Source organism: Condylura cristata, unplaced genomic scaffold (genome assembly GCF_000260355.1).
Source record: "Condylura cristata isolate star-nosed mole 26May11 unplaced genomic scaffold, ConCri1.0 scaffold00003, whole genome shotgun sequence".
Taxonomy (NCBI): Eukaryota; Metazoa; Chordata; class Mammalia; order Eulipotyphla; family Talpidae; genus Condylura; species Condylura cristata.
The window spans coordinates 4,196,307-4,222,936 of NW_004567104.1; positions in this window are offsets into that span (position 1 = coordinate 4,196,307).

Genomic DNA, 26,630 nt, shown 5'->3' on the forward strand with positions numbered 1-26,630 from the left:
GGGACGGAGAGGGGAATAGGAAGAGCACACGGGACTATGGTGATGGCACAGCAGTGAATTGATGGTGGGAAACCTACAGGGATTACGAACAAGGTAAAGATGCATACATTGTACAAAAATGAAGAATGATGTAAAAGAAAGTAAAAAAGTGAGTCAGAACTATTTTCCTTTATTAAAAAAAATCAAAACTGAGGTACAATAATTTTCTATTGCCAGCCTCTGTACAGTCATTTTCTGTATTAGTTATCAAATGTTTTATCAAATATATGAAGAAAGAAACAACTTAGGTAATTTCCAAATACAATTATGAATGTTACATACCTTAATAACAATGGATCTCTCATTTTATTGCCTCAGCTCATTTAACCATTTTAATACTTCAATCAAAACTTCCTTCTACTTATTGAATTAAATTACTCATATTTGCTGCTTGTGTTGTTACTAGAATTTAAATGTAATAACCAATACACCATCTAGAAAATCAGACTCTTAGGTGTGACATCTCTTCTTATATTAGCTACATATTTATTTTGGGCTCACAAGGGTCATGGCTAACGCTCATTAAAATAATTTCCAACATTTGGCTAGTCTGGGGATAAATGTAAGAAAAATTACAATGTTCTAGTGCAGTAGATATCATTGTTATCTGCAATGTTTCTTAATTTTCAAATAATTAAAAATAAAATAGTTGCAAATTATAAATCAATATAATCTTCTGTTTGTTATGAATCAGAACCTTGGATTCAACTAAACAGGATCTCCAACTTCCATTTTTCTTTGATAGGTTAGCAGAATTGAATTAAAGAAAATTCTAGAATGATCATTTAGTCATGTTTTGGAGTAATTCAAAGGATTATAGTGTAGACATATTTATCCATTTTAAAGTTTGATTAATATATACCAAAATACTAGGATGAAGGAAATTAACCTTCATTGGATATCTGTTTTCCAAATGACTGGTATGGTGTTTTTATGATTCTGGACATTGAAAATAAAATAACCTACAATAAAATGTTATATCTTAAATATATGCATCAAAAAATTATGCTGAATCACCTTAAAAAGGATGACAGCTTCAGCTGTGGTTGATTAGATTTAGCTCCTTGTCTAAAGAATGATGTGGAGGCCTACCCAATTGCACAAAAGGTTAAGACTCAGCACTATGAAGCTATGGGCAGCTGCTACAGTAGGAATTCAAATCCCCAGCCAGGGAACTGACCCAAATGATGCAGCAGGCCCCTACTGTCTCCACTTTGCTACCCACTAGTAGCATACTTCAGTAGATATGCCTATTCTGCTCCCTACTCTGTTTCTGGTGCATCCTCTCACCCCCTGGACCTCTGGCCTATACCCTGGTTCTTGCATGCAAAAATAAATAAGATAATCTATTAAAAAATGACATGGGAAATGGTTACTAAAGGAAGAATGGACGTCAGAATATTAATGAATTATGTATTTTTACAAATTCCAAGCTGTGCTAATATCTAAGAATGCAACAATAAATTGTTTTCTTATGTCCTTAAACTTGAATAGGTAAACATAATAAAATCTATATTTACACAATAACTATATAACCAAATGTAATAAATGTTGATAATATCTATGCATACATTCAATTATATGGGTGAGAGTAACAAATAACAATATTCTACTTTAGATTTGCCCTTTAGGGAACATAGCTCTTGGGAGTTAATTTTCATGCTATTACTGAAATGGAGCAAAAGCTATCCAAAATGTGGAGGAGTATTTCAGACAAATGGACCAGAAAGTATGAAAGCCCTGTAGTGAGATAAATACTTACCTGATAATAAAATAAAAGCAGACCAATGTAACTGGAATCAAACAAAGGATAGACCAGGGAGACATAATCTTTGTGTGATGATGTTTGTGAAAACTTACCTCGCTTTCTTGTCTGTCCATCTCTGTCTTCTGCTATTCTCTTTGATGGTTTCATTTCAAAGCTTAATCTACCAGGGAATGTTAGCAGCTCCAGTTTTTTTTTTTTTTTTTTCCCCACTCAGATCCTCAGGGACTTACTGTCTTCATAAATTTGTTCATTCACTAATGTTTCCATTTATGTTAAAGGGAATTCTACTTGACCAGTAATATGGTCACAAAAATATTGTCATTTTTTTTTATTTTCTTCTCATAATCCAAGCATGATTTTCAAATGATTATTTACAAAGACACTTTTAAAATAGGTTGTGTCTGCCCAATTTTATTGCATGCCAAACTCGTTTCGCCTTTCACTTAGATTATTGCAAGGTTTTATCTTAGTGATCTTTCCATTTCACACTTGTAGGGATTCAGTCTATTTTTAATGTGGCAGTCACTTCTCTGACCTCATCTTTACTTCATATACTATCCATTCTCTTGCCCACACTGCTTAAATCACATTAAAAAACTACCATTGTGCAAAAATGCTCTTTTTTTTTTAATTGGATCTATCTCTGGAGTTACTTTTTTTTTAATTGTATGATAACATAACCATAGAGATTTACTACCAGTATTTCTGACAATATTTAAACATTTGCAGTTTTAATATTATTTATTGCTGACTATAAAATTTACTAGTTAAGATAAAGAAAATATAGCAAAAATAGAGACTTTTTGTCACTATAGAATAATATAATACTATCAAAATTTAAACACTGTGTTTTCTTTATGAGGGACCTAGTTTAAAAATTTATCATTAATATTTGATTACATTTTCAATAAATCTACACCAGCAGGCAAACAATATTTTTGAGATTGACAATTTAGATTTCAGGTGATTGAACAGAAATAACAATAGCACCATTTTAAATAAAGTGATACTATAAACTGGAAACAAGGAGCTTATGGTGCCATTACAATGGTGTAGTCACAACTTATCATATAGGAACAACACTAGTATGTTCATGAAATGTGAACAGTGACATAGGACTTTTGACCTCCACACAGAGGAGAGATGAATGTGTGATCAAACTATTATACCAAATTTGTCATCATCCTCTATTATTTATTTTGATTTCCCACTTGAGTCTTTTATTCTTCTTTCTTTGATTCCCTATCCTTATATTTTACTTATTCTGAAAGGAGACAAAATAGGGCATGGGTAATAGCTGGGTCCAGAGAGATTCTCCATACCTTACTTTCAGACTTTCCAGATTTATTTTTACCTTATGATATTTTGTTATTACAGCTTAAACCATGGATCTGAGACATTTCATGATAAGATACAGATTACATTTAAAAGCGTGTATCTCTGTGCTGTAGTGAGAATCTATCAATTTCACTTTCTGAACTTCTTAGCTTGCACTTGAAATGTATACTATGGAATTATTGTTTCGCCTAATTCATTTTAAAGCTGGCAAAATATATTCATTCTCTATGCATTTTTTTTAAAAGGAAACATTTTATATATTCTCTATTCTGATAAATTAATTATTTATGAGATGATGACATAATGACTAAAAAATGAAGTCTCCATAACAAGTTACCTAAATCCCTTTCAGGAAGAATCTCCTGCCAAGAAGGAATTGAACTGTATAAATGATATTATAAAATATGCTTTTGTGTACTGCCATTTAAGCTCAGCAAAAGGAAAGCTATATTTTAAATGCATTATTATTTAAAACTCTCAATAGTAAAACATCCCTATTTTGTAGCTTCATGCAAATCATTGTTCCTTTTCTGACAAAAATATAATGATGTATACACAAAATCTGAGTTTTATGAAGTATGAATATATTAAAATGCCTATTGTAAAACAGGCTATTTCTTTCTAGCATGTTTTATAAAATAAAGGATGGCGAAAGTTCAAATCGCTGTTTATCCTTGAGCCTTTCTTTAGTTTTCATAAAACCCATTTAAATGTGAAAAATTAACTGAAGTTGAATGTTTTATTCATTTTCTAGAAAATTGTAATATTTTATGAAATTCAAAGCATTATGTTACATGACCTTCTAGAATATGAGTAAAAAATACATAGTAATGCCAGTATTTGTATGAATGTCAATATGTTATATGGCTTCCTACAGTGTTTCAATGTTATCTTTTATGAAAAGAATGTAACTACCAAAATATGCCAACTTAATCATGACAGAAATGTGCACAAAGTGTATAAGCTTAGTAGTAACTAATTAGACATTTTAACAGAGAGAGAGAATACATTTTTGTCAACATGAAACATTATAGATAAAAAATTGCTTTTAATTTAGATCAGTGGATATATGGTGAGACAGAGAGATAGGCAGATAACCTATAACAATATGAGAAATTATAACATGAGAAAATCTATTTAAGGATTAATAATTCTGTATAATTTCCCTTCCTTGTAAAATAACATATTTGGTAGGATTTTATTTGGCATTTTCATGTTTCAGGGGTGGAGAATGACTTTCAACTTACTTTTGCAATTAACAAAATAATACATTACAACCTAAATAATCTAGGCCCCATGTTATATAATAGCATGTTAAATATAATACTTGTGACTTGACAGGAAATCTCTCAAAAATAAAGTTGTAGAAGCTTAAGTGTTCATACAATATACTATATGTCAAGGTTGTGCCAGGCACAGGTGAAGCCAGTAAATCTGTTGGCCACCTATGACCTACAAAGGGGACTGATGTGGAAGCTGATATAAATAGAGGCAACACGGTACTTTCCGATACAAATTATCTTTCTCCAGAAACTGATTTGGTGATGTGGGAGTAAGAACATACATTTGAAAGCAGTACAGATACTGAAAGACAAACAGAAATATGTGTATATATACACACACACACACACACATATAACTTAAATAATAAGCATAATAAAATGTGATGATAATAGTAGCCAAAGGAATGGTTTAGGTAGGGACCAAGCAATTGACTCAATTTTAATGACTAAATGTATTATTTCTTCTATTGTAGAGAGGTTTGAAATATATTCCTGAAACTATGAGACAGTTTAACTTCAAGTTGTGCTGGTATTGTTCCTAGATTAAATGACATGAGATAATATTTTAGGGCTGACATTCCTGTCCTATCTATAGCTATGCATATCTTTACAGTGAAACACCTTTCTAATCAATATATAAATTCACCACATGTGTTAGTTTCATAACACCTCTGTAACAAATTATTACTGACTTAATGGCTTGAAAACATAAAGGCATATTTTACAGTTCTGTCTAGAAGAGAGACTTCATAAATTGGTCTCACAGGATTAAATTTGGTAGTTGATAGAACTGCATTCTTTCTGAAAGTTTAGATTAGTTATTTTTATTGCCAAAATGGAGAACAAATTCAATTACAAGAGGCATGTAGAGAAGAAAACAGCATAAACAAAAATATGAAGGGTTTTTAAAATATACATATATTTAAGTAAATACTAGCAGCAGGATCTTAAGAGAATAGATATTGGACAGCTTGAATAGATGAGTAGATTTAGACAAAATATGAATGTTTTGAGAATACAGCTTTTTTTTTCTTTTTAACTCATAATCACTGACTTTTCAACATAGTAGTAGTCAGCTGTGGTACAGAAAATGTTGCAGGTAGGATTCTAGGAAGTGGTAGCAGTGTGAAGTACTAAATATCTATCTGGACCAGGGTAAATGCAAAAGAAAAAAAAATGTATGTTTTTAATGAAGATGGGCAATTGAAACCTAATCATATTTTATTTACAATAATTATATATATAAGGATTAGAGTATAGACTACAGTTGGGGAGGGTGACAAGACTCACCAGAGAGAGTGGGGAGCAGGACAGGTAGATCTACTTAGTGGGCTAGCTCCTTAGTCAGGGATGGAAGTCATACTGCAGTGACTGTCAATTTCTTGGAAGCACTGAGACTTTAACCTCTGTACCACAAGGGAGGTCCCTGAGATCTATCCTTACCCTGCTTACAATGCTGCTTTGAACAGAGGCAATGTTTGCTTTCATGTTAAAACAAAGGGCTAATGCGGAAATGTTTAGAAGTATTTGTCAAAATTTACAGCATCTAAACAGGAGAAAGATAAAAGAAACCATCTTGTATAATGATATTTCTTAAATATATGGAATAATATTGCAACCATCTATCTGGTCTTTGTTTTCTGTGAAACCCTTTCTTCCCTGATACATTGCTTGTATGTTGTCTTCATCTATTACTCTACAGCAAATCTTTTATCTAAATTTAGGAAATACTTAAATATTTTTTTCTAATTACATTTTTATTCATTAACTATAAAATATATTGGATTAAATTTTACTTCTAGGCTGAACTATTTGTTTGTTTGTTCGTTTTTATGCATACGGAACTCGGGTACAGGTCAGCAGTGCAGGGCCTGTGAGAGGATTCACCAGAGTCAGAGTGGGGAGCCAGATAGACAGATCCATGAAATACACTGCTGAAGGGAGCAGTGGGCAAGACAGGAGAGGTCTCCTGTGCCCTGTGGATCATAGTGGGGGGAAGGGGTGGGGATCAAACATGCGCGGAAGCTGCCTCTAACTTCACAGTGATATATTTTAACCCGCTGTACCACCAGAGAGGACCACTAAAAATGCTTTTTCTGCTCATTTTAAAATTTTGGTTATCTATCTATCTATCTATCTATCTATCTATCTATCTATCTATCTATCTATCTAAACAGTACATGCCAATTTGATGACTTGTGTCAAACCTGGAAAGAAATTCACATCTATTTTCATTGCAAACAGTATAAATTATTTAATTTTCTCAATAACAACGATAACCATTAGTACACTGGGTTGTCTAAAAAAGTCATGAAGTATTTTTCAAAAAAAAAAAAATATGGCATGAATTTTCTGACAGTCCAAAAGTTGACTATGCATATATACACATTCTTCATTTATAATTTAAAAATATCTGTAATACTTAATGTCTAGGACCTCCCTGGTGGCACAGCAGGTTGGAGCGCTGCACTAAGAACCTAAGCCAACCCATGCCCGCTTCACTGGATTCGATCCCAGTCCTGAGGTGAATCACATGGCACAGCAGATGTCTCCTGGCTTGTCTGCTTCTCCCCTCAGCAGTGTACTTTTCCAATCTGCCTGTTCTTCTCACCACTCTGATTTTGCTGAATACTTTCACTGCACCTCTGGCCTGTACCCCAGTTCTGTATGCATAAATAATAATAATAATAATAATGATGATGATAAAGTACTTAATGTCTAATCAGTCATTGAAAAACTAAATAAATGAGGTTTTGTTCCCACAAAGAAAATATTTATCATACTTTAAAATGAGACATAGTGCATTGAACATTTAATTCGCTCATATATTATTTATATTATGAAAACAGTTATGTCTCTTGCCCTCCCTGGTGGTGCAGTGGGTTAAAGCACTGCACTAAGAAGCTTAAGCCACTTTCTTATGAGTTTGATTCCCGCCTGCCCTGGAGGAGATCCACATGGCATGACAGACCTCTCCTGACCCGCCCGCTGCTCCCCTTAGCAGTGTACTTCGTCTATCTGCCTGTTCTGTTCCCCACTCTGTCCCTGGTGAATCCTTTCACCCCCCCCATCTCTGGCCTGTACCCCAGTTCTGTATGAATAAATAAATCTTAAAAAAAAAAGTATGTCTCTTTCAGTTTCATTTTGTTAAATATTTATTTATTTATGTATACAAGAGTTGGAGTGTAGACCAGAGGTATAGTGGGTGAGAGGATTCACCATAGACAGAGTTGGGTGCAGAACAATAAGATCTATTAAAACACACTGCTGAAGCCCTCCCTGGTAGCACAGCAAGTTAAAGCACTGCACTAAGAAGCTAAAGCCACTTCCGCATGAGTTCGATTCCTGCCTGCCCCGGAGGTGACCACATGTCGTGGCAGACCTCTCCTGACCCGCCTGCTGCTCCCCTTAGCAGTGTACTTCGTCAATCTGCCTGTTCTATCTCTGGTGAAGCCTCTCGCTGCCCCTGAGCCTCTGACCTGTACCCCAGTTCTGTATGCACAAATAAATAATAAATCTTTAAAAAAAAAACAAAACAAACAAACAAACAAAAAAAACACTGCTGAGGGAAGCATCAGATATATTAGGTGAGGTCCGCTGCACCATATGGCTCAGTGCCCTGGCCAGTATTGAATTCATCCTGATGTAGTTGTGGACTGCTTCATAGTGCTGAAAATTAACTTCTTGCCCTCTTTCATTTTCATTTTTAATATGAAGATAAACTTCACTTTCAAATATGTAAATAAATTAAAATATTGCTAAAGGTCAAAAGCAAATCATTTGTCTGTTGTAAGGAAAATGAATAAATCAGTATGTTTCACTTTCCACAAAACAGAGCCCACAACTTTATTATTTTTTAAAGATTTATTTATGTATGAATACAGAACTGGGGTACAGGCCAGAGAGGCAGGGGTAGTGAGGGAATTCACCAGAGACAGAGTGGGGAGCAGATCAACTAAGTACACTGCTGAGGGAAGCAGCCAACCAGACAGGAGAAGTCTGCTGCTCCATGTGGATCACCTTGGGGGGTCAGGGGTCAAACTTGCACTGAAATGACTGTGTCTCACTTGCAGTGCTGTGTCCCAACCCACTGTGCTAGCAGGGAGGGCCCAGAGCCCATGACTTTAAATGCCATGTTTTTCACCATTCAGCTATCTAGCAAATGACTGGGCTTTGTATTTTTGTGTCTATGGGCATTTAATAATGTAAAGGGGGGCAGGTAGTGGATTTCTGAGTCTCTCAGTTTTGGAGTCTCTCTTGCTCTGCCTGCCTGCCTGTGTACAAGGTTCCCTGTCTCCTTCATAAAGGACTGCAAAATTTACCAGAGGCTCCTCTTTTCACCAACCTGGGATGGTTACACAACATTACACAGAAGAAAGTTTAAGAGGAAACAACTGTAGCTTGCTTTATATAAAAATAATGTTGCCTGAAACAATGATCAACTATTAGAAGGGAAGAAGAAAAAACAGAAATCAAAAAGAAAAACTTAGGAAGCATTGGGAATTAAAAAAAAATGCATGCCAATTTCTGTCTACATGCTCAGAAAAAGCCTTAGGAGAACTTAAGTGCATACATCTGGCTCTGAGATCATGAGGACATCATATCAGGAAGTAAAGGTTAAGGCAGGATGAAAAACTGAATGCATACTGAAAGCATGTTGCAATAAACACAAAGAAACATCCTGTATATTTGGAAGTTTCATTAGCTCTAGATAGTCAATAAATCTGTTTCCAATCATTAGCTGGCTATTATGTTAGCCATTAGAACTGTTATGGACAGCATATGACCAAACAAACAAGCAAATAAATAAATACAAAAAGAAAACCTTTCCAGTATTAGTTAAGAAAAATCACTACAATATAGAAAAATAAACAAAACAGTACCAATAACAAACACTGGACAAGGTAAGTAGATCATATATAATGCCCATTAAAAAATGATTAAAAATGCACTGGAGTGGGTTACCTATATACAAAGGATGAAAAAGCAACCCGCAGGAACTGTCATGGTTCCAGATTATCAGACATATAAACATTTTAAATCAATAGTTTAATATAATGAAAAAGCTAAAAGGAATCTAGAGACTACTTATGTAAAGGAATATATGAAATTCCATTAAGTCAACTGGATTATTTAGTGAAAGCAGATGGAAGAAAAAAGTATAAGGAAATGAAACAAATCTTTAGAGACTATCACATATACCAACATACACATAAGAGTATCCTGCATGAAAAGACAAAAATACTATATGCATAAATAATGACTGAAAATTCCTCACATTTTATAAAAATGTGTTCCTCTCTAGCTTCAAATTCAAAATAAGTTTCACACAGTCTAAATTCAAACATATTCACAAACTCAACAGATCAGAATAAAATTCTCAAAAGATGCAGGACAGTATATAATCTGAAGCAACAAGAAGTTGAGTCATTCTCTCTAAAAGGATACTTACTGAAACTAACAACTAATTTATCTTTAGAAATCATGAAGAACAAAAGCAGTGTCCTAATTAAAGTGCTAAAAAAAGAGAAAAAAAATTGTGTGATAAAAGTTCTATTCCTGGCAACACTATCCGTCAAAGAATTATATAAAAATTAAGATATTCACCTATGAGTAAAATTTTGAGATCTAATATGTTATTAGCAAATAGGTTAGTAATGGGTTGCCCCACAAGCTACATACACTACAGAGGGTGTTAGTATTGGGATTAAAATGAAAGAGAAATGTACAAGTTAAAATCACATGAAGAGAGCCCTCCCTGGTGGCGCAGCGGGTTAAAGCACAACACTGAGAATCTAAAGCTGCTTCTGCATGAGTTCGATTCCCGTCTGCCCCGGAGGTGACCACATGGTGTGGCAGACCTCTCCTGACCCACCCACTGCTCCCCTCAGCAGTGTACTTCTGTGATCTGCCTGTTCTGTTCCCCACTCTGTCTCTGGTGAAGCCTCTCGCCACCCCTGAGCCTCTGGCCTGTACCCCAGTTCTGCATGCACAAATAAATGAATCTTTAAAAATCACATGAAGAAATATATATAGCAACATTCAACTAGCTAGAAAACCAACATGTAAAATACTGTAGATATTTTTTATTGTTTGCAGTTACAAAAAGAATGCATATAATTTTGCATATAGAAAACTTCCAGAATAGAGAAAGTAAGACACAACATAGATCAATCGCTGCCATGGGCTGAAGGTGGGAGAGAAAGAGTGACTGGTAATAATTGTAGTTTAATTTTGGGGTGATAACAATATTCTGAAATGAGAGTGGAAGTGACTGTATAACCATGTTAAGACACTAAAACCCACTTTTTTACATTTAATCTAATGACTTTTATGGTATGTAGATTGCATTTTTTTAAAGGAAAATAAAATGAAAACATTTAAATGTATTAGAATAAAGACATCTAACCCACTGGCTTCCAAATTAACTCATTAATATCACACATAGAGTTTTCTGTAGAGTATAGAATTTCTATTTATCTTTGCTTTGTAGGTCTGAGGTGAGTCACAGATGTATTATATTTTAAAGATATTATATGGTTATGAATATTTAGTTTTCAAAACCATTAAGCTAAAAATAAAGTACAATGCAAACTGAAGAGTCCAAAATCAAGAGCTTGTAGCAGCTGGAACCAGAAGTCAAGCCTTTTATTATCTTTTTCATGACTTTTTCATAATGCTGTGGTGCGACCTTTTCAGGCAGCTTCAAACTAATTAAACCTATGCATGGTTCTTTAAATCTTTTGTGGATAGTTTGGTGATCCAGAAAAAGCCAGCCTGTGTTTCCTTCTCATTCTCCCTAGGCCAAAATTCATCTCTTCCCATTTCTGCATTAAAACCCTATTTCTCCATTTGATCTAGGACAATAGAACAGTGGAATTTATGTTGCAAATTTAGGAGGTCATGCTGAAGAAAAGGAATAGATAAAATAAAACTATAATTCTTTTTCAACATAGTGGATATGCTAGTAGGTCTATTAATGGCAATGAATACCCCTGCCTCTTTCTGTTCACTTTGCTTGCCTTTTGAAAGTCCCCTCTCTCATAATGTTCCTGTCTCCCCTTCCTTTCCCTCTCTCCTCTCTGACATCATGTTATTAGTTACTTAGAGGAGATGAAGAAAAGCTGAGTTGATGTTAAAAGATTTTAGTGCATAATTATCAATGTCTATATGAATATAACTAAAGCAATAATAGAATAAATGTCAACAAAGAACAAAAGAAAATCCTATAGGAATCATTAATGTGATTTTCACTTTAACCATTTTAAAACATAATATGCATGTATACATGCATATATTCATGTATCCATGTGTTTATCTATCTATTATTTATTTATGTACTTATGTATTTATGTATAGACACACTAGGGTGTAGGAAGGAGGAGTGGGAGAAGGAGGGGTAGAGAGAGGATTCATCAGAAACAGAATGCAGAATGAGAAGCAGATAAGCAGAACTACTGAAATATACTACTGAGGGGAGCAGTGGGTGAGGCAGAATAGGTCTGCTGTGCCCTGTGGGTCAGCTACCTGTACAGGGATTGAACTCAAGTCACAATGGTGCTAGTGTGATAACACTGAAATTTAACCTCCATGCCAGCAGGGAGACCCCAACTTTGACATTTTGATTATAGAATCTTCATGTTGGTTGTTCTAAAATCCCATTTGACAGTGAAGAGTTTAACATTCTTTACAAAAGGAATAAATAAGACATAAAAGCATAATTTAATATGATAACTAATTCAATTGCATAAATTAATAATTGTAAAGCGCTTAGAACTGTCTGATTCACAGCATTTTGTGTTAATTATTATTGTTATTGTCATTAGCATTTGCTAGGAAATACAGCATAGAAATGTTTCCCTATGATGTAATAGTGAATATATTGCTTTGTCTTTAATTCTTAAGGCCATAAGTTTGAAAGTGTGTGGAAAAAAAAAAAAAAAACTTAGGTGATATTGGAGAGGTCTTTTTTTTTTTTTTTTAAGATTTATTTATTTGTGCATACAGAACTGGGGTACAGGCCAGAGGCTCAGGAGCGGTGAGAGGCTTCACCAGACACAGAGTGGGAGACAGAACAGGCAGATCGAGGAAGTACACTGCTGAAGGGAGCAGCGGGTGGGTCAGGAGAGGTCTGCCACACCATGTGGTCACCTCCCGGGCAGGCAGGAATCGAACTCATGCGGAAGCAGCTTTAGATTCTCAGTGCTGTGCTTTAACCCGCTGCGCCACCAGGGAGGGCCAGCTTAGGTGATATTGGGACATGATAACATACATATTCTAGGTGAAAAACATAAAAAGGATGCAAGGGCATAAACACATTCATACAAAAGGCAAATTTTGAAGGATTGCCAGATCCTTCCTGCCAACATATAGGTGTGCTTCATCAGACATATTTGTGGGGAAAAACAGAGAAAGATTACTTGGTTGATTGACATTTTTTTCCCCCTAGCGAAGTTGAACCTTAACTTGCAGGACTTTTCAATGAAAAAAGACAAAGGAAAGGACACCCTGCAGTTTCCCTTACTGCGATGATGTACCTGTTGATTTCTTTGAACATCCACTGGCAATGCTTCCTGTGATGGCCTCATTTAACCATTCACCTTCTTATGCTTCAGTCCATATGCATGGCCTGATCAAGGGCTATAGCCAATACCAAACACCTAACAAATTAGTTTATTTTGCTTCAGGAATCAAGATTAGCTGTAGCATTATAATTTATGTCAGTCCCAAAGGAGAGTGACATGGATAATAATATTGTTACTATAACATAAAGCCCCTTTGTTATTTATAATACTGCATATTTTCAATGTGAGCTTGGGAGAGATTTGGGGATTCATTGAACTATGAATTGGTTTAATTTTTGTGATTTCACTTCTTATTTGTATGTGTTTTAGCTAGAGCTTCAATCTTATATGTAGCATTAATTTCAGAAGAGGGAGCATTTTCCAATGCAAAATGCTCAATAGTTTAACTTGACCTTTATTTTTATAGTTAACACAGTACTTCCAGAGATTACGCTGAAGCACTGCATTTGAGCTTACAGAGTTACCTTACAAGGGACTTATTTTATATGATTTTAGTAGCTACATATGACTAAAAAGTAAATACCCTCTAGATGATAGGTAACTTATGGACAGAGATTTATATTTTATTTTGTATTTTGTGTCCATGTTTTGGGATTAATCTTTCCATCAACTATATCTAATAGATTATGTGATATTTGCTCCTTACTAGTATCTCCTTTACAAACATCCTCATTTGCACTAATTAACTTAATATAAACACAAATGGTCTGTTATATAATCTTGCCATAGCATATTTTACATTAGCAAAAGCGTAACATTTTCCATACAATTTGTATTTTTGAGTTGCAAGATATAACTGAGAGAGAGATTTTCTTTTGAAAGAAAGAACATAAAATAAATCAACAGCTAGAGGATATCCATAGTTCTAACATGATGCATCAGGGACCACAACCTCAATCTTCGCCTCACCACTTCTTATTAAAAAATAAAGTAGCTTGAGATTGCTGTCATCAAGGTCTTATCATGTGTCTGGGGACAGACCATTGAGCCCTGGATCTGAAGCCTGGTGTCTTACACAGACAAATAGTAATGCGTCGAATAGCTAAGAAGTACTGAAAAAATGTCATTATATCTCATCTGCTTTCTGTCTGCACTTAGAGTATACATACATACATACATACATACATACATACATACATACACACACATACATACACACATGTGCATTCACATATGCATATGTAAACACACATATATACTTTTATGTATTTTAAGTATTAAAGAGATAAGTTACTTAATAATAAAATTGCAACAATTTTATTACTGCTCACTCATATCTACATACACACGGTTGTGTGTGTGCATGTATATATATGCTTGTTTACATGCATAGATCAATGGATACATATTACTATAAAAGCTTGAACATAAATATATGCTTACTTACATACATAGATGGATGGATGCATATTATTATAAAAGCTTGAACATATTTGTCTTACTATTGAAATGTTCTAAAAAAACTTAGAAAATGTCAGAGACTGTAAATAAAATCTGTTTCTGGACTATTTCTGTGATTCAATATTGTAAATATAAAATGTGTAAAAATTGATGAATATAATGGAAGTCCGTAAGTGTTTGTTATAACAATTAGTGAATAAATACTTGAGTTTTTTTTTATAAAAAATGTTATAATGATGCATTTCTGCATAAGTACTTGCCATTAACTCTTTGCAAGTGCAAATTTTTTGGACAAGTTTCATTATTAAGAAAGAAGTAAAGATTTGTGTAATCAATGATCATCCTTTATTTTTCTGACAGCAACTCTCATTTTATTCTTGAATTGAACCTGGATAAGGTTATCAGAATTCTTCTTTATGGACTTTTGTGTAAAATAGATGTACTGAGAAGACTCAGATATAGCAATTAATAATAATATTAGAGAGATTACTCAAGAGGTAAAATTTTTCAGTAATAAGTAATTACTAGAGGTGTAATGCAAATATGGTCACTAGAGTTGACACTATTGGAGGACACATTTAAATATTTATACTTGATTTATTTTGTAATTGAGGTAATATTGACTTATATTATTGTTGGTGTTTTGAAATTATGTGACTCCTCTCAGATATTTTCACCAGTAGCGTACCCACAAACAAATCACCTATAGTTCACCAACATAGTCAATTGTGTTCCTTTCCCTCTTTGTTCTCATCTCCCCTCCCTGTCATGATCTGAATACTTCAGTTTTATAGTCATATTGAAGATTTAGCTTTTAAGTTTGCCTCTATGTGACACTTACTTTGCTTTTTCTATATTATACATATTAGTCACACCGTCTATTATATCTATTATGTATATTTTTTTCTGTCTGATTTATTTTACTTAGCATTATCCCAACTGTTTCCAGCCTGCCACAAATGGCATGAGTTTGTCTTTTATTTTTAATCTTTGTGTAATTGTATATTGCATGTATATAGACATACATGTACACATATACCCACATATGTATGCACAGAGATAACATATGCACACACATAGTCAGAGACAGTTTTCTAAGCTTGTCCAAATCAGCCCCTCATCATACTTTTTCTCTTATTCAGTAGAGCGTATCTTTGTTTAAGTTATAGTGTCTTTCTGAAGAAGCTTTTAAGTTTATATAAGCTCATTAGTTTATATTTTGTTTTTCTTTCTATTGGATATGACTTTCTAAAGAAAGCACTTTCTAAAGAGTTTGCATCCAATTCTTTCATTTATTTTGAATTGCTTTTTGTGTGTGGTGTGAGAGTAGCCTACTTTCATTTTTTTGTATGTGTTGATCCAGTTCACAAAACAAAATTTATTGAAAAGGCTTTCCTTGTTCCAGTGTGTTTTGTGTCCTTATGTCATCGATGCACTCTTTATCTAGGTGTGGGTTTTTCTTGGACTTCGACTCTAGTTCATTGGTCTGTGTTTTTCATAACAGCACTACACTGTTTTAATTATTATGGCTTTATTGTAGACTTTCAAGTCTGAAAGTGTGACACCTCCATTTTTTCTTCTTTTGTAAGCATTATTATGATTATTCTAGTGTTCTGTATTTTGCTGTTTCATTATTCTGTTTATCATTGTTTGTGAATTTTAGTAGTGTTTATTCCACTTCTTTGGAAGATTTTTTTTTTAATTGAGCTTGCATTGCATTCTGTAAGATGGCCATTTGATAATGCTGATTCTTCCAATTCATGAGAAAGGGATGCAATTTCTTTGTGTATTCTACTTCTGCTAACAATGTGCTACAATTCTCTATCTATAAATAATTTATCTATTTTGCTAGATATACTAGTAGGAATTTTATTATTTTGATGTGTTGTAAATGTTGTCACTTCTAAATTTCTTCTTCCTCTATCCCATTGTTCTATATAGGAAAGTAACTGATTTTAGATTTTATAACCCATCATTTTCCTAAATGGATAGTTTCATTTAATTTCTCATGGAGACTTCTCCATGTATATTACTCAGCCATCTACAAATAATGATGGCTTTATGTCTTCTTTCTCAGTACTTTTATATCTTTATTTTGTCTAGTGTGGATATTACACACTATGTTAAATAGTAGTGGTGAGAGTGGCCATCTTGTGTTTTATCAGATATTAATATAAACTATCCATTTTTCACAATTGAGAATGATAGTGGATGATAGGTTTTCCATATGATTTTTCTTAAGAAATGTTCCATTTAGGGCTCTCCCTGGTGGCACAGCAGGGTAAAGCATAGCACTAAGAACCTAAAGCCACTTCAGCATGAGTTCGATCCCCAGCCACCCCCCCCAAAATAAATGTTCCATTTAACTGCAGATTTTTATGTGTTTGCTTCATAAAATTTTAATTAATTGACTTTGGTTAATTGTTTTGCTCATTTTATTTTTATTTTCCTAAGGAGAACACTTTAATAGAATATTTATGTGTGTATTCAATCAAATGTTCGATGAAATGTAATTTTTTAAGAATATTGTAAATATGCATGTCATATACATGTATGATTCTCTTTGAAATAATTTACTTATGAAATAGCTTTGTAGTATGTACTTAGATAGTGTTACTATTTTTACAACACCTTCAATTTACTCAAAGTTATTGGACTCCAGGTTAGTTTTAAGATTTCACATTTTCCTAGAAGACTAGCACTTAAATAAATCTATGATCTCTTAATGGTCTATGAAGTTATATCTAAGCTGTATTATTTAAATTTAAATCCTTTAACAATTTCAGATAGACTTCACACACCATGCAATTCTTCCATTTAAGTGGATACTTTAAAGTATTTAAAATATTTTTACAAAGTTTTACAACTATCATCACAGTCTAATTTTGGAACATTTCCATCACTCCCAAAGAAAACCCAGTTCAAATTTCAATAACTTCCACTCCTCTTTCTCAAGTCAGTGAGGTCCTGTCCAACATGCAATCCATTTTAACTACTATAGATTTGCCTCTTCTGGATATAGTTAATTGAATAATATATTTATAGCCTTTTTCAGAATTCTAGCTTTTTATATTTAGTATCATATTTTTAAATTTCATCTATATAGTATACATTGATATATATTTTTAATGATAGTATTTCAATCTATGCCTATACCAAATTTTATTTATTCATTTACCAATATTTGAATTATTTGTACATGTTGGTTATGACACATATCAATGTTCACACATAACTTTGTTAGTGGATGCACATGCTTTATGTACACATATGTGTGTGCATACCCCTAAGTGCAGAGTTGTTTAATCAAATTATATTTAATAAATGCATTTATTCTTTCATATTTAAAATGATGAGTAAACTCCTTTGATTTCCATTGATTTTTTTTTTTTAATTTGAGAAACAAGTTGATACTAAAGCAAGTTTTAGAGAGGCATATTAAATTTTGTTCATATATGAGACATCCATAAATATTTACATGGGGATGAGAGTTAATTCCTTTTTTCTTTCAAAGAGATGTCATACAATATATGAATAGGAATAATATATTTTAAATTAATAAGTGAAGTACATAAGTCCTCCCTGGTGGTACAAGGGTTTATGTATCAGCACTATGAAGTTATCAACTGACACTGTAGCATAGTCCAATCCCCTGCCAGGAAGCTAACCTACACCGAGTAGCAGACATCTCCTGTCTCACCTCCTGCTCCCCTCAGTAGTTTATTTCATTACATCTGTCGGTTCTTCTCCCTACACTGTCTCCAGTGAACCCTCTCATTTCCCCACACCTTTCTTTGACCTATACCCCAGCTCTTATATGCATAAATTATATCAATATTAAAAAAATAACTGAAATATACAGAATTAATAGAATCTCCTGTAAAAGCATATATCAGTGATCATTAAATTATATATATTGGGGCCCTCCCTGGTGGCTCAAAGGGTTAAAGTGCAGCACTGGGACCCTGACACCACTTCATTATGAGTTTGATCCCTGCCATGGAGGACTCACATGGCGCAGCAGACTTCTCTTGAACCCACTACTCTCCTCAGCAGTGTACTTCGTCAGTGGGCCTGTTCTGTACCCTACTCTGTCTCTGATGAATTCTCTCACTGCCTCTACACTTCTGGCCTTTATCCTAGTTCTGTATGCACAAATAAATTAACATATATATATATAGTTACAAGTTATATTTTATCATATTTCTGACACATACTAAAATGTAGTAAATTTACTATTGAGTCATTTTTAAATTAACACTTAAATTCAGTTGAGTCATTAAGATGCAAGTGACACTTATGCACAGTTTCACATGCACACACAGACTTTAAAAGATTTGTTATCACCTATATGTTTATATACATGTTAGATGTTAGTCATATGTGCACATAAACACACAAACATATGAAACGGAGACCCAAAATAATTACTTTTACCTACCTGCACAATGTTGCTTCATCTTTACTAGCAATTTTATCAAAAGCCACCAAAGTACTTGAAATTTTGTATGAGAGAAAATCTCCGAATCACTTCTAGTCTTTAAGTTCCTACATGCCTCAACTTATTATTCCAGAATCACACTATTTTACTTCCCACCTACAAGCCCTCATTTCTAGAATGCCAATATTCTCTCATTGTCTGGAATGTTCTTTTTTTTCTTCTTCTTCTTCTTCTCAAAGAAACATTTATACTTTCTTCTTGATCATTATGGTTTGTAGGCTAGTATCACACTGCCAACCCTTTAATTTCCTTAAAAGTATTAATCAATATCAGGTTTTATTTTGTTTTTTTTAAATATCTTTCCTACATTAACAGATAATCTATAACAAATATATATATATATATATACCACATTACCTTACAGAATTTTTGATATTTAGAAATGTAATATTATTTATGGATTGAAAACACAAAATCAAAAATCAAATTAAGTGATAGTTAATTTCCTGGAAATCCATATGAAGATTAATAAACACATTAAAGTGTAGACAAATTTTAAACTAACACCTCACAATGAAAAATAATGAAACTTTATTTTAAAAGAAAATTTTTGCTTCCATATGAATAATTACCTCCATCTGAATACTAACTAGACGTGGCCCTGCTTAGTCTCTGAGATCTCTTGAAATTGGGCATATTCGAGGTGTTATGTCCATAGATCAAAACAATTAACGGCCAAATTTGTTTAATTCAATAAACTGACACAGGTAAATATTATTTTACAAGTCAATATTAAATATAAATTAGGGACCTCCCTGATGGCACAAAGGGTAAGGACACAGCACTGTAAGCTACCTGCAGCCACCTCAGTGCAAGTTCAGTCCCTGGCCTCTATGATCCACAGGGCATGGTAGATCTCTCCTGACCTGCCTGCTGCTCCCCTCAGCAGTGTACTTCCTTGATCTGCCTGTTCTGCTCCCCATTCAGTCTGGTGAATCCTCTCCCCACCCCTGCACCTCTGGCTTGTACCACATATCTGTATGCATAAATGCATAAAAAGATAAAAAAAATGTAAATTAAGGATGAGAACATTTGTCTTTCTAGGTAGTGATTGTGAAAAATACATAAAATTTGTCCTCATACACATAGATTAGTTAGTGAATAGTGATGGTCAAAGAATATTAAATTTTCCTAAATATACTGTCAAAGATTAAAAGAGTTATACAGGGCCCTCCCTGGTGGCACAGTGAGTTAAAGCACAGCACAAAGAAGCTTAAGCCACTTCCACATGAGTTCAATCCCCGCCTGCCCTGGAGGAGATCCAAATGGGGAAGCAGACTTCTCCTGACCCGCCCTCTGCTCCCCTCAGCAGTGTACTTCGTCGATCTGCCTGTTCTGCTCCCTGCTCTGTCTCCGGTGAGTCCTCTCACCCACCGCATCTCTGGCCTGTACCCCAGTTCTGTACAAATAAATAAATCTTAAAAAAAAAAGAGTTGTACATCTTTTCTGGTAGGACTATCCTCAGAGAATACAGAAGAGGATACAGAACATTATTTGTCAAGGAAAACGCTTATCATTTAAAGATATATTCAATTTTTACAAACCACACAACCAACTTTGAGCCAAGTTTTATGAATCAGAGTGATTAAGTTGAAGACACTATATAAATTAAGCAAAACCACTTTAACATAGTAAGACTAAGTTTTATAGTTAATTCACAAAATTGACGTTGAAATAATTCACAAGAAATAAATCACAAATATAATTAGAAAGAAGCAACGGCACTGGAATTACTAGTGCCTCATAAATGTGATACATATGGAAGGCATTAAAACTGCAAACCTGGAAGATGGCACAGTTTGTGAGTTGTCATCCATGCACTAAAAATTTCACATACAACTCAGATTCAGAGTACAACCCCAGGATTTATTCACAAAAGGGAAATTGGAGAAAGGGCAAGATTTTCTAAGTCTATAAAAGACCAGCTCTCTTAACCCAGATAGTTCCCAAAATGCTAAGTGATCCAAAGTGAATTATGGCACAAGATGACCTTGTCCTTTCAAAGAGACTTTGAAGCTGTTGGCACACCAATAAATGATGAACTGAGACCTAACTCATGGTGGCAGCTGGAGTTAATCACAGATGGTACTGTTGAGGCAGCACTGCAGCTTCTAGCAGCAATCTGAAAACTGAACTGGACAACACCAGATATAACAGCCACGAGTTGGTATCAGATGTGATGGACATGAAGGACAGTGGTCAGGAAGTGATATTAGAGTATCAGAAGCAAGAGGAAGCTCTTGGAGGTAGTCAAGCACAGGCAAGCAGTGTTGGTTGGATGTTGTGATGTAGAGGTTCAGGCACTAGTGCTACACTTCTTTAGAGGCAGCAGGTGCCAAGTCAATAATGCACATTCTTAGAGATGCCAGTCACAGGCTAATGATAGACAACTCTTTCAGATATGTTGCTAGAGGACCAGGCATTAGTTCCCAGCTCTTTCAGAGATGCCAGGAATAAGGCTGCGGTATTGCTCAGGAAGTGATGTGGAACTAGATGTAGGGCAGACACAGTGGTCAGGAGGTGGTTCCAAGCAGAGATCAAATGTGAAAGTCTCCCAATGAATGAAGGTCTCAATGCATTAGTTTCCAACAAGAGACTTCCAAACATTGAATTATCCAGTAACTGCCCTAGTTTATATTCCCTTCTGGGTACCCACTTTTCAAATGGATTGATCCATTTTCAACACTGTCATCCTTTCCAAGACATGTGTGTTTCTACTGCAAGCTCAAAGCTGATGAAATTTTAATAAAAAACCTGGGTAGTTCCAGTCTGACCTTAACTATCACTGGTTTGTTTACTAAACCTATCACTTTCAACCAACACACAAGCACAAAATTTGACCTGCTCTGAGGTTAGTAGTGAGCCCCTTCTAAAGGCGGATCAGGAAAGCTCTGACTAGCCAGGTTCAGACTTGACCAATATGTCTCTAAAATACACTGCAGTTTTCCAAAACCCAAACACACCACACCAGGGTTAGCCATCAAAACTTGCTTATCACTGGTGTTATGGTGGATGTAGGGGGCCCATGTAGAATCATTCACAGTTGGCCATACCCCTAATCCAGGAGTATGGGGGAGGTCTCCTCTTACAATATTATTCCTTGGATATATAAGTTCTAGTAAGTCTATATAAAATTCAATACCTCATTGAAAAAGATATGCTGCTGATATTTGATTTACTTTGTTAACTCACTTAAAACCCCTAAGGATATCACATGTATGCATCAATATCCTGACAGTATCATGGGATTATAACACATTTGATTATTAAATTATCAACAAAAAGAGATAAATTTTGAAAATTGCTGAGAGAGTTCCTTGATAATATTTGTTAATTGGGTAGTTTCTTCAAATCAGGAGTTAAGTGATAATTAAAAATTTAAGAATGTATAAAATAAGGGCTACTCACATGAGACCCCTTCTCAGAGAGCTTTCCTGTCTCCCTTCTTAGTTGACAATAAGCACTTTCTTTTTTGCCTAAAAAAGAAAATCATAAATAACAAATTCATAAAATAGAAATGTGTTAATAATTAAAACCTCATATACAATTCCAGATTGCATAGGCCATGTTTAATTTTAAAAATGATAGTGATATTTAAGTGAAAATTAATTATTATTATAATTATTCAATTTACAGTCCTGAAATGTTGCTTAATATAAATAATAAAATGTGGATATGTTATAATAGTATTTAATTCATATTTATAGATAAAGCAACTGTTATTTTAAGAATCAAATATTTTTGAATACTATGCATTATTTATCACAACATTAGAAACTAATTATTTTTTTATGTAATAGAAGTAGGGTTTATTAAAAGATCACAGATAGTCAAAACTCAAACCATATCTCCAGGGAAGTCTGGTTTGAATGTTTTCTTGGTGCTGATGCCAATAAATGTTGAATTCAGCAATACTGAGAAGGCAATCCCAACTATTTCTCTCTCTCTCTTTTTTTTCACATTTTGAAACTCAAATTCTTAAGTAGAAGTTTCTTCTTAATTGAAGAATCCCTTGCCAGGCAATTTGCAGGCAGGGTTCTGGGATAATGAATATCTGTATGACCTCTGTAGTCTGAATCATATCTCAACCTTCTGTCAAGATCCACACAGATGTGGATTGCCAAATTTAGCAGTACAATTTAAAAAGGGACATGACTAAAAGAAAGCCAAAATATTGCCACTGTAATTTTAATAGAAATATTTTAAATGAAAAGTTTAATGAGCTTGTAAACTAATATTGAATTTCTAATTGCTTTTATACTGAAAATGCACTCTAATAATTGAGAAACTATACTTATAGGAATTTGATGATACTAATACTGCAGATGTACAGGTCATGTATACTTAAAATACAATTATGCATTTATAGTAGTCATTTTTTAATTGTTTATTTTTATTCCTTTTCTTAACAGTTATTGTTATTTCTGTAACTTTTGCTTTATGAAGCACTACATGAGAAAACATAGTAAGTATAGGAATGCTTTAGATGTGAAAGAAAATAGGTCCTCAAATGCAGAAAGAATAATGAAAAACATTAATACTACTTTCTTCATCTTGTAGAGTGGAAAATGGGTCTTACTCAAGTTATGAAATAGAACTATAAGTTATAGTACTCTTTTAAAAAGCTATAGAGACAATATATACATACATGTATATACATACATATAATTGTAATTATACTTATCATGTTAATATCATTGGGAATGGAGCTACAAAGTGTAAGATAGGATCATTTACATAAGTGAAATATCAGTCATTTATCACTGTGACAAGCTCAAAACTCAGAACCTAAAACAACATCCATGTAGATCTTATTCAAGTATTTGGAGGTCAAGTGGGGCTCATTTTAATCTATTCTGCACCATTTAGGACAAGTCTAATTCAAGTATTAAGTCTACTTAGATCTGACTAGTAGAAGTGTGGCTCATAAACACTCCACTTATCATTCATCGTCTTTGTTTTGTAAATACAGACTTACTGAAATACCATTGGCTTCCATACTTCTCAGTGTTTTCAAAGTAAAAGTTCTCCCCCTATAGGTGTCTTCACCATAGCACCACCTAAGGTCATAGTGCTCATTTTCTCTGGACACCACACTGGTTAAGGCAATCTCTTCCTATTGTGATGCCAAAATGCAAATCATGGGGAAACACATAAAATGTTTTACATCTCCCTTTTTAAATTAACACATAGGCCCTAAGTAAAACACATACCACAACCCAGAGTGAATAAAAAAAGAAGAAGAAGAAGAAGAAAGGAAAATGTTCAAAATTGGAAAGGCATATGTTAGAGATAAGGATGCAGATATGATATCAAAATTCAATCTGTTGCAGTGTAAACATCAATGAAAGTATAATCTCTTTAGGAAATTACATTAAGATAGAATAATAGTAAGTTGGAAGATTTCTCATTTTCATCTTAAACCATCTGTGCCACTTATAGTCATAAAACATTTATATGTATTACTTTGTTGAACAGGGGCAGGGAGATATACAAGAACAAAATACATGAGTGAGTAGCCAAAAAAAAAAAAAAAAGAGGAAGTAACTATTATTTTAAATTTTTAAATTTCCACTTCCATATATGTTTTTTAAAAATCTTGAAATCAAATATTAGGTTTTTCCTTATTTATCCATATGTCATATATCTGGAACAATTAAACCAAGTTTTTTTTTTTTTTTTCTTTCTGCCTGACAGTCATATTTTATAGATATCACTGGGAAAATACAACAAAATCATGTTTTAGAGTTAGTGAAAACTTACTGGTTCTCAAAGGGATTAGTGGGGAGGAAGGAAGAGGAGATGTTCAAAAATTTTCAGTGAACATTGAAATGCACATGTGGAGTAAAAATGTAACCCCAGAGACTTCCAGAAGATGGCGGCAGGGTAAAGACCCCTAGATCACTGCCTCCAGGCTTGCATAGGAATTGAGGACTGAAAATGGACTACAGACTTACTTATTGCAAGTTTCAACCCAAATGAAAACAAACATCCTGGACTCACTAGAAGACAGATAACTGAGGGGGAATCTGCGATTGGGGAGTTCCCGTCTGGGAACTCCCAGGAAAACCCAAGTGCCTGGAGCCTCATTGCCACACGCTAAACCTGGAGGTGAAGGGGGATGACTCAGCTCAGTGAGTGGAGCCCAGGCTGCAAATCTGATCCTCAACACCCGGGTAAGGGAAAAACCGCTGAAACTGTAGACCCCATCAGGAGCACCTGGGCTCCTGTAAAGCTGCTGATCAGCTCGACCAGCTCAGGAATCGGCAAGATGGCTGCAGAATAAAGACGCCGAGACTACTATATCCAAACTCGCACTGGATTATATTAAAACAGACTATAGATTTACATGCTATGACTTTCAACCCAAATGAGAACGCACTGGACACACTAGAAGGAAAATAACCAAGGGAGAACCAAAGAATGGGGAGTTCCCATAAGGGAAGCCACACAGGCAGGATTAGCTGAACCCTGCAACTCTGATCGGGAATACCAGTAGCTTCCTACTCATTATGCTCCTTTAAAAATCTAGGCTCCCTGACACCAGGAAGTGCTACAGAGGGAAACTGCCTGAGGTGGCAGGTCTCAGCTGCTTGGCAGCCTCAGCTGCTTGGCAGCCTTTTGTCCCAGCCCTGCTACAACCCTGGAGATAAACTGAGACAATTCAGCTAGGGAGAGGAAACCAAATTGTGGGAAAAGGCTGCAGCGGGAACCAGATACCCGAGGATAGAAGTATTGCTGACCTTTGCCCCAGAAGCCACAGATGTGTTGCCTTCCTTTGCCCCAGCAGCCGCAACAAAACCCTGATATAACCTGAGACAAAACATCTAGATGAGTGGATCACAAGCAGTTTCGGGGGTGGGGGGGCGGGGATAAATAAACAAACAAACAAACAAAAACAAAAACAAAAACAAAAAACTGCTCTACTTTGAGCCCTGAAGGTTGAGAAGAAGAACTCTAGCCCTACCAACATCTCCTGCCCCCACAACAGAGATTTGAGACTAGGCAACATTAGGGTTTGGTCAGGTCTTGGTGCCATTCTTAAGGTGTGGACAACAAAACTCACAAAGCCCCTGAGTTAAAGAGGGGAAAAAAAGTAAAAAAAAGAAAAAACAGTTAGACAGGACCCAACCCTAGGATAATGCAGCAATTTTATGAATCTTGCATGGGCACATTCAACATAGAGAGGCCCTAGGAAGTGCCTCAATGGGGAGACATCCTAAGGGGTCTACCTGCTTACCACATCTACCCACAAAAACTGTGGTAAAACCCTGGAGTTAAAGAGATATAGCTGGGCTCTGTGAAAGGACCTCAGCCAGAGGGGAGGCACTGCTCAGGGAGGAACTATTTGGACTAAATAAAAAGAGCCCTGAAAGCTTAGAAGGAGGACTGGCAGCCTACTCAGCTGGGTGGATATCAGCCCTCTGGCACTCCTCTGCAATCCTGTGGGGAGGGGGAGATCCCACCCCCACAAGAGAAGCCCTAAGACTTGGGAGCAAGAAAAGCTCACAGTACTTAGAGTACATAAACAAATCCAGCCACTGACTCAGCCAAAGGCCCAGCTCTAGGGAGACCTACAAAACGCCTAATTCATCATAACCACCACAGGCTCACCAAGCATAAGGGAACCTGGGACATCGAAGGCTACAAAGATCAACAGGCACCTTCCAGAAACACGGCCTCAACGTGTTACTAGAAGAGGCTGAACAACACAA